At 35.6% G+C, this 10,524-nt stretch overlaps 1 long non-coding RNA gene across 2 annotated transcripts; it reads left to right on the top strand.

Annotated features, from left to right (window-relative positions):
- Nucleotides 1-4,666: 4,666 nt before the first annotated feature.
- On the top strand, nucleotides 4,667-9,157 carry LOC307171899. 2 transcript variants are annotated; one of them, XR_013823615.1, is made up of 4 exons: nucleotides 4,667-5,087; nucleotides 6,057-6,103; nucleotides 6,198-6,296; nucleotides 8,644-9,157. It is a non-coding gene; the product is annotated as an uncharacterized lncRNA (long non-coding RNA). The 2 variants fall into 2 exon arrangements; XR_013823616.1 differs by lacking the exon at nucleotides 4,667-5,087 and having other exon boundaries at nucleotides 6,040-6,103; nucleotides 8,644-8,708.
- Nucleotides 9,158-10,524: the final 1,367 nt, after the last annotated feature.

The following is a 10,524-nucleotide window of genomic DNA, read 5'->3' as shown; positions in this document are numbered from 1 at the left end:
CCAAACCCGTAACCCCGGATTTCCACCAGGTCCGGATTTGTTGCGGAACGGCTGCGGCCATGACTGACAGCTGAAGTCACGAGGACCCAAGAGATCTCGCAAAGTCACGTATGATCGCGCGATATAAGTGCTGAATTATATATATCTATATATCTATGATATCTCTCTATATATATGATCACCAGTTTTCTTCTAAATTTTACTTAACAGAATAGCCAATTTTTAATTAAACCTTTAATTAATTTAGAAGCATTTTAAAAGAAAAAGTGTGAAGTCTGTCATCCTACCTTAATACTTTAAGTCCTTTTAGCCCGTCAGGAACGGTCCCTTTGTCAAACAGGGTTCTGCAGTCTGGCAGAATGAAGACAACGTGGTTCCTCGTCCCTGTCCATCCGACAGAGGGAGATTCTGAGGACTCCTGGCTGTCTCTCCAAATTGTGGTAGATTTTTCCCTAAACCTAACTACGTCCTATAATATTTATACTCTAGCGCGTCTACAGTCGACGTCGGCCGAGTCTAACCTATATACCCTAGCGCGTCTACACATCAACGTCGGCTGGGTGCTAATCCTATACTCTAGCGCGTCTACACATCGACGGCGGCTGAGTCTAATCCTATACCCTATAGCGTCTATACATCAACGTCGGCTGGGTGCTAATACCTGTTCCCCTAACTAGCTTACTTCCTGCGCAGGAATAATCGACAAACAGACTTCAGCAAATGTCCTCTAAATGCTTTAATCACAGCCGGAGGATCTCTCGAGCATTTCTCAGAGAATCTCCCCCAAGAAGAAGCAAGGCCGGAGGATCTCAGACAAATTCCATTGAGAATCCCACCAGCTTACACGAATACAACAGTTTTTGTATAGGGAGGTATGGCAAAATTATATGAATTTGATTGGTTCTTCATACGCAAACCCTTCTGTAACTAGGTAAAGCAAACTTTATTTTAATGATTACTTCAGTGTTAATCACAAGGTTCTAACCTAGTCATCTGTCTAGTTTCATTTCCCATATTTGTTATTTTTACACTCACACAACCAAAGTCAAAGGGGTATGGCAACACAACATACAACATTCAAAAACACAGGACAGAATGTTTTATTACATTGTGTTGCGAAGTGTTAGTTTTGTTAGGCCTAAAAAGTGAAGTAAGGTTAGATGTTAGAGTTAATATTAGTCTGATATACAGTTTACTATTTTATCTATTAAAAATCCACCACTCTACAGTGGTTCAAATTAAATGTTATGAAGCGACGATAATACTTTTTGTGCACAAAAAACAAACAAAAATAACAACTTTATTCAACAATTTATTCTCTTTTGTGTCAGATCTCCTATGCTATCCCTGTAGTAAACACAATATAGCGCTTCCGGGTTCTATGCCAGATTGACCCATTTTCAAAAGCTTGCGTTTTCAGGCCCCCAAAATGCTGTTTTCATGTAAATGATTGGCCAAAACGCATACGTTTTCCGATTTTAATTGAAAATGGTGTTGTGTAAACCGCCCCTCAGTCTGCATTGTTACCTGTTCATTTGTTCTTGTTTCCCGTCCATCTTTAATTGCCATGGACACTCATGCTATCAATACACCTGTTTGTCATTCATTTCATTATCATTGTACTTAAGTTCCTCCTTGCATTCAGTTCATTCTGGTATTGTTTGTGTCTTTCACGCTGTGTTGTTTGATTATAACCTTTGGATTTACTAGTGTTTGTTTTATTTAATAAATACTACAGTTATTTGAGCCTTTTGGAATCTTCATCAGACTACAATGTTACATTAATATTCCTATTCTATCAATGAATTATTTATAGTGCACTAAACCAAAAATACCTTCCTTCGTAATATTTCCTCATTCACACAGCTGCACATCAGAGCTATAAACTCATTGCCTTGGACAAAACCGGTGACACATTCTGTTGTGCCAAACATTTTCTCACAAACAAAAGGTCCTCATCTTTTTATGGGACCAGAAACGATCTAGTATATTGTTCCTCAGGAAGTCATAAAAGCAGTAAAAATAGAAGTACAGATACAGGAACTATTGCCTATCTAATATTGTGAGATGCAATAAAGCAACATTTTGAACCATATTTTCTCCAGGGGATAAATTAGGCCAGTGTTCAGAAATTCGACCTACTTCTCAGCATGATCTACTTACTCACTATATATTAGCATTGTTTTAGGGTTACGAGTCCTGCCTCAAAATATGCTATAACAGCACAACCTAATGATTTCCTTCCTGAAGAGATGTTAACCACACTTTTAACACATTTCCATTACATCTTGAAAGGTTCTTCTCTGCCTCACGCAATGTGCTTTGATGTTTCTGACTATTTCAATATTTAATATTTTCAAGCCATAATATTAAATGTGATGGATGTATATTTACTGAGTAATTCAATATTTTGTAGAGGGGAGTCAAAATAACAATTTTCATCTGAAATTTTTAGTCAGATAACGGGGTTAAAAAATTACTTTAGAACAGCATAATTTTATTTTTACACAGAGATTTGTTGGTCTAGCAAAAATCTGTTGACTTAATCAATCTTTGGATAGATAGATGGGACCATTCATGTTAGCTCTTAGCATTAACTAATGTAAATGGAAACAACTTTAGAATGTAAAAATGTATTAGTAAATGTCGAAATTAACAATGAACGATACTTTCATTAATTACAATGGACTCTTATTGTAAAGTGTACCATTTCATATAAATCCAAACAGTCATGCTTAAAGATTTTTTAAATATCTAGCATTGAAATTAGACAATTGTATATTGTATGCATACATGTCTCACTTTATTTTCTTGATGAATTTCTATTATATTGATCAATCGGTCAACCTCTATTAAATAATAATAAGGCAAATGAGTTACAAGAAACATACTGAATCATTCCTCACTGGCTCTATAGATGGAGATCCTTACACATCTGGAGTCTTACAGCTCTCATACTAATTACTTGAGCAACACTAACATTTAAAAGCAGACCACCAAATGCCTGGTTATTCGAAAGACAATGTGTTCATGTTTGTATAACCTTCACCATCTAGAACTTTCTTTTTTCCTACCATAATATTTCTTACACTTATGGCCTATGGTTATAGTTAGGTTGTAATTGCGATGACAACAAGAATGACCAGAAGAGGAGGCCAACAGCAACATTGACATGGTTAAGGATGCGAGCCATTCTGGAGTTTCTGCTTGCTATTGGTTGGTGTCCAAACATGTTAGCATCCCGAGTCTGTGAAAGTAAATTAAAATAATATTACAAATATTGGTATAGAACCTTTCTTAAATTACTTGCATAAAATAAAATTAAAGGTCTTCACAGGTCAGAAAAACACAGAAAACACACACACAAAAAAACAACTCTAACGGTGAACAACTAGAAAATGAGAAATCAAATATTATTATATATTTGATTTATAGTGGCTGTAACAAAATCATTAAACATATCACAGAGTTTTTAAACATCAGTGACTGGTGAGCATAGCATTTGCACTAGTTTGTGCTATCTTCAGATCTACTGGATTAACTGGCTTATGATCTGTTCTTGCATGTTGCTTAAAGGAAACCAAGATAATAAATCTACATTGAGTGAACAATTGCAGATGAGAAAGAAAATAAGAGGCAAGACACTACAGGAAAATCTCCACTTCGGTATAGCACTACATACTGTACACCTAACTTGACAGATTCTATATTCTGAAGGTTTTCACCTGCTGGCTTATATAACATTGTATTCCTAAAAATAAATAATTTGTTCACATAAATATAAATCACATATTTCACATAAACAATGTAAATTGCTTGTTTTTGTAAACTTTAACTTTTCGTGTGAACCTCAATTTTCCAAGAGTACCTGAGGCTGCAGGTTTTTTTTTATGTACTAGCAGTTTACTTTATACTATTTTAGTGCACTTAGTCTACTAGTCACTTATGTATTTGTAATATAATTTTTTAGAAATGATTTTGTTGTTTAATTAGCCTGTTTACAGTACTCATTTATTTGGTCCTAACCCTTAATCATCCCCTAAACCTAAACACAACCATTGGTATCCTCTTGAAATATTTAACCTAATTATTTCAATATAAGATACCCTATACCTTAAGTTTTGCTGGAAAGAAAGACCTTATTTTTCAAAATGGAAGCAATAATGTTACAATGGCCACCGCCCAGAATATTGATTAAGCTGAATAGGCCTATAGTATTGGAGTAAACATAAGCAAGAGCAGTAGTGTGATAGCTAGAATACATTTTTGTATTTCAAAAAGCTCTGTAATGCATAATGTTTTTTTAGGAGAGAGAGATTTTGATTTTTAAAAAGACTTTAATCACAAATCAATTTACATTTTCACAAAGCAAATATTTATAATAGTAAAACCTTCAACATAAAAAAAAAAAAAAAAAAAAAAATCTTCAATTATTGTTGTTAAGGTTTCATTTCTCTCCGTCATGTCTATGTGCAATATGTTTTTGTCATCCATCCATTAAAGAAAATCCAGATAAAACTTCTTAGTATTATTTATTTTGTTCGTTTACATCTCAACGCGCTGGTATAACATCAGCGCCCGAGGGAGCAGCAACACGTACTAAGTACTCAGTACTGAGTTTTACATTCAACAACTTGAGTCAAAATAAAAGTCCCGTTTGTTCACACACACTGTAAAAAGTGCTACACCCACAAAGTAGGTTTTATATATTTAAAATATTTGTAATCTAGTTTATTTTATTGGTTTTATACAAAAAAGTATCAAAATACTTCATCTTTACTTAAAATATATCAGTTTTTATATAACAATATATTTTAAATAAAACCCATGCAATTTATTTGGGTAGTTATTTGTATGTGGTCGTTGTGTACAACAAATGCTATAAAAGTGAGTTGACAATGCACAATTTATTTAAGCAGCTGTCGATGTGGCAGGTGTGTTCATCAAACGTAAATATTTTAAATTTTATAAGTTGGCATTATCCCTTTTGTCACTGGCGGGGACCTTCCAGGCAGATGCAGTCTTCCTCAGCACTTCAACTGTTTGGTCGCTGCAGCGGATCTGAATTTCAGGGTCTGATTAACAAGGTAAGTTGAGCACATTTAGCCGAATGACTGGTGATGTAAAGGCACACGAAATTGCTTTCTCTCCACTAGGGAGCTGAGGTTAGGTTTGCAAATTGTATAGCTAACGTTAGCTATCCTGCACACATGGTAAGCTAAGATGGCAGCACAGTGTGGTCGATCGGCAGACAACAGCGGTTGACCGTGCTGTTAATATGAAATTAGTTCTGTAGTCATGCCTACTATGTGTTTTAAGGCTTGGGCTTTAATTTTGCCAATATCACTTTTAATCGTTAGTTAGCGTAAACTTAAACTGATTATTAGTAGGCTACATAGTACTAGTTAACGTGTTTTATCTAACTTAGGACTTTTAGCTTACCGTTTAATGTCAAATATTATTTTAAGTTAACGCTAAAAGTGATATTATTGGTAAAATTAAAGCCAAAGTATACTTAAAACACAAAGTAGGCATGACTACATCACTTAAATTAATCTCCGGTGGACGGTGGGGTGCTCGCGTTATCAGCAGCAGTGTTTAAAAACGCATAGGCCTACAAGTTACGTAGGTAATAATTAGTTGCACAAATGCCCTCAGTTATATTTTTATATTGCACAGATTAAATTTCGGGATCATATGCGATCGAAACGATCGCAATTTCGAGCCTTCAGGCAATAGTTTTGCGGGCAAATAAGGGAAAGTAAGTTGTGGTGTTTTATAGACACCACTTTGTTTTGTGTGTCTTTGACAGGACTATGTTAGTATACTTTTGCATTACTAAAGCAGATGCACAGATTAGACTGTAGAGATGTATGCTTAGTCTGTCTGATTTTAGAGATTTGATCCACGTTATTTTAATGCTGCATATAGTCAATTAATGACAGATGTTTGGTTGAAAAAAAACCCTTGAACTATTTCTAACCTATTACTTAAAGAAGTTACATTTACAACTGATTTTTAACCTTATTTCTAACATGTATTTTCCTGGTCTTTAGATACCCAAGCTTTTTTGTTACCTGGGGTCTTTGAGCTTCACATCCAGGTAAGAAAAACTTCAGAATATAATTATAATTAAATTCAATATAAAATATAAAAATAATTCAATTACAATTTGATCAGATTATACTTTTTGACAGGATTCATCTGCCTCTGTGGAGAAAAGGAGAGAAGTGGTCCTGAGATACCTGATTGAGTACATGGGGAAGAGACAGGAAGACCTCATCATTGTCCACCACGTATGTATTGGGCTTAAAGCTACTTGTCTATTTTTATGTCTGTCCCATTGAGCACATTTATGTCCAAAAGACGTCTTTTCAACGTCTTTGTCAAAAAAGTTGTATCACTGAGGAGCCAGAATGAATGTTATGACGCCTTTTTTGACAGGTTCTGTAAGTCCAATATAGACGTTCATGGAACCTCCATACAAGGTTAAAAACTAGTTCAGATGTGGACATATTTAACGTAATTTAAAGCTACACTGTGTAACTTTTTTAGTTGATTCTTAGCAAAAAACACTTAGTTCTTTCAAAAATATATGTGCTCATTAATATATATTTACTTCTTTCAAGTAATAAAGTATTCTCTTAAGTTTATAATCTGCCATTGAAAGTACATACGGGTAAGGGGTTCGAATGCCGGTCGCCATGTTGCCCCTCCATCTTGAAACTACATTAGCCAAAGAGGGACATGCCTGTAAATTCAAGCTTCGCCTTTTGCGTTTTTCACTCAGTGACACCGTGACGAATGCGAGGGGGAGATTACTCGCGAGCTCGCGAGTGCCGGCAGATTTGAAAGATAGTGTGGTGTGTGTGTGTGTGTGTGTGTGTGTGTGCGTGCGTGCGTGCGTGTGCGTACTCACATTTGAAAGAGAGAATTAAAACATCAACGCGACAGACAAATCAGCAAGACCATAGTCAATATTGGAGTAACTTTTCCCAGATGGAAAGAGCTCATGAGGAGAAAATATTTTAAAACGGACGCCGAGGTTGCCTGCTTTCTTCTCGACAGGTAATTCAGCCTGTTATTAATTTGTGTAAATTCGAAGTTTTATAGTTGCTTGTCTAACCATAGCATGGTTGTGCATAACGCCAGAACGACCTCTAGTATAACTTCATCCTCGCGTCAATGGTGAAAAAGTATTGTTTACCTTGTAACGTTAACATAAATCTGTGCTGCGACGGATCACAGGTAATGAATAGTTTTAAAGGCACAATTTTTTAAGCTATATAAAAAAAAGGACACTGTAAATTTTAGTTATTTTTATTTGCTTTTACTTTGTACACATTGTAACGTTAGCCTAATCTGATTATGCTGGGATAGCCGATTCCAAGGGTGACGTTTACCTCCTGACATCTGTCCTGTAGTTTTATTCATTTTAGACGTATTGTTTATTATTGTCATGGACGAAGTTGATAACTGGAAGCCATGTTAATCTTGGAATAATACGGCCACCGTAGGAGTTAAAACGCCCTCGGAATTGAGAGGAACAGAAACTAATTTTCACTGGGTAGTCATATACAATTTCACCGCTAGATGGGGGTAAAAATCACACAGTGTAGCTTTAATGTCTCATTTAGACAATTTAAACTGTTCCTGGACCAAATAAACACTTTCAGGATGCATTAAATTAAAACTTGTGTTTATTTCAACATAATTTCTAATTGCAAAGCAACTCACAGACAGTGTGTGTTTGTCCAAAAATCATGAAATCATTACTGTCTACTTAGGGCAGGCAGCTTAAGGTCCCTGGTTCGAACCTGATTTCTCTCACGATCCAAATATGTGTGAATTACAGATGCTAAGCTGTCTAAAGGTGTCAGTGCGTGTTTGTCCAAAAATCATGAAAAGAAACTTCACTGTCTGTGAATTGCTTTGCAATTACACATGGAAATTACATTGAAATAAATGTGAGTTTTAATTTAATATATCCTGAGAGTGTTTATTTGGTCTAGAATAAGTATAAATTGTCCAAATGAGACCTTAAATGATGTTGAAAATATGTCCACATTGTCCACATCTGAACTAGTTTTCAACCTTGTATAGAGGTTCCATGAACGTTCATTACAGAACACCTCAAAAAAAGACGTAAAAACCTTCATTCTGGCTCCTCAGTGGACGTCTTTTCAACGTACGTCTTTGTGACAAAGACGTTGTAATTACGTTTTTTGGACATAACTTTGCTTAGTGGGTGTATTAATATTGTGACGATATGGGGTGATTATGTTTGCTCTTGAAAGATATTTAAACTATATCTTAATTAACAGTAATGTGATGACCAATCAGGTACAGGCAAGGACAATATTGCATTTGTTTTATTGTAATGCATCCTTTGAACCAGAAAAAGACAACACTCATGCTAGAGTAGATCATAATAGTTTAGTACCCACACTCTATGACATTGTCATGGTAGACTTCACTCTGGTCACATGTTCTAGTCACAGTATCCGTCTAGTATCCACCACCTTTTGCAACAAAAGTACAATTATGACTTTGTGTGTTATGTCTTCTACCTGTCTGCTATATTCATCTTATTTCCTATTTGTCTGACCAAACTCTTGATTCTTTTTTTGTCTCCACCAATAGAGTCGGGCTGAAACAGAGGTGCACGCTGAGCTTGGCAGTTGCCCACTGAAAATGTACATGTGCCATCACCCCGACACGATTGGGATTATCATATAAGGACAGCCCATGGTCAGAGGTGTGCCAAACCTGTCGAAAGCATGCTGCCTCCTGTTTGGACTTACCTATGCTCTCGACCCCAAGTACCCCTCAAAACTGGTGTATTCTTGAGATATATTAGAGGCTTTTTGTGGGATTGGACCCTGTGCATCCTAAGCCATCATCATGTCATTTTTGACAGTACAGTTCCAGTGTGATAGAATGTGATGTTATGACTCACATTTACCTTTATCCAAACATTGCAGATTGGGCAGTTTGGATATTTCAATGTACTGTTCAGAACAGGTTGAAAATACACTTCTACAGTGTTTGTTTTATATTAGTGTACATGTGCGGGCACATTTATTTGATGTTTTGTAGTCACTGTTAAAAGTGACACTTGTTGATATTGAATTTATTGAATAAATTGTCTTCAATTTATCTTCTCATCTTTTTCTTCTTCAATTGAATTTGTAATTGTTATTGACAAAGTCTATTTATGTAAAGTTAATCACTGTAGTGCAGGATACAGACATTTAGATTTATTTTCTGAGGTTATAGCCAGGACTCAATTAAAATGTTTAAAGTTAATTTTACTAAGAAAATAAAGTTCATAAAACCTAATTAAAATGAGTACAGGTTACTTGTAGCAACCCATAAATAAGTTACCTGTACCAATAAAAGTAAGTTTATCTAACTAAGTAATACTAGTACTATTAGTTAACTCAACTCGATTTTGTTGCATTTGTATTAAGTAATGTTAAAGTGTTCAATATACTTAAAAAAGGCTGCAAGTTGAATCAACATAAAACATCCAATGCAGCCGCTTGCCTCACTTTTTATAAGTTAGATCTAGGTATTACTTTTTACAGTGCATGCGCACAATGAACTCTTGCACATTTTTGGCATATGATACAATACAACAGTTGGTATAATCTAAACAATAAATAAAATAACAGCAAGCTACATAACAAAATATAAATTATATGTTTAATGAGAACATATAACTCAACACCCCCACTTGTTCTCATCATCTTAAGCCATGCACAATGTCATCACAAATATTTAGTTCCCAAACAGAAAACCTTTGAACTTTAGAATTTTAATTTTTGAAACAGATTTTGTCAAAATGTCTGCTACCATGTCTTCTGTTGGGCAGTACACAATATGTATTCTTCCCTTACTGACAGCATCACGGATAAAGTGATATTTCACATCAATGTGTTTAGTTCTAGATCTATTCACTGGATTTTTACTCAGTGCAATGGCCCCCTGATTATCACCATACATCGTGGTGCAAGTGTAAACACTACTGTCCATGCCATTTAGCAGTTGAGTTAGGTACATGCTTTCCTGAGTAGTGTTTGCTAGACCAATGTATTCGGCTTCGCAGGTCGACAGTGCCACTGTCGGCTGTTTCTTAGACTTCCATGAGATAGCAGGGCCTTGTTCTGTCAGGCTGAAACAGTATCCTGAAATGCTACGCCTATCTTCTACAGAAGATGCCCAATCAGAATCACTGAATGCTATTAGACTTAAAGTCTTGTCTGTTTTCTTGAAACACAGCTCGTAGTCAGCTGTACCTTTTAGGTATCTCAGGACATGTTTAGCAGCTACTAAGTCATGTGTTTTAGGCTTTGCAAGGGTTTGTGACAGTTTACTGACTATCCAGCTAATGTCTGGTCTAGTACAGGTCATTGCATAGATCAAGCTTCCAACAAGTTCACGGTATTCTTTGGGGTTCTCAATCTCGTTGTTGTTTTCTTCCTCATTCCTATTACACTCCACTTTTAACTCACTTGGGGT

This window comes from Squalius cephalus (assembly GCF_949319135.1).
Source record: "Squalius cephalus genome assembly, chromosome: 15".
Taxonomy (NCBI): Eukaryota; Metazoa; Chordata; class Actinopteri; order Cypriniformes; family Leuciscidae; genus Squalius; species Squalius cephalus.
This window is presented reverse-complemented; position numbering and strand designations above follow the sequence as displayed.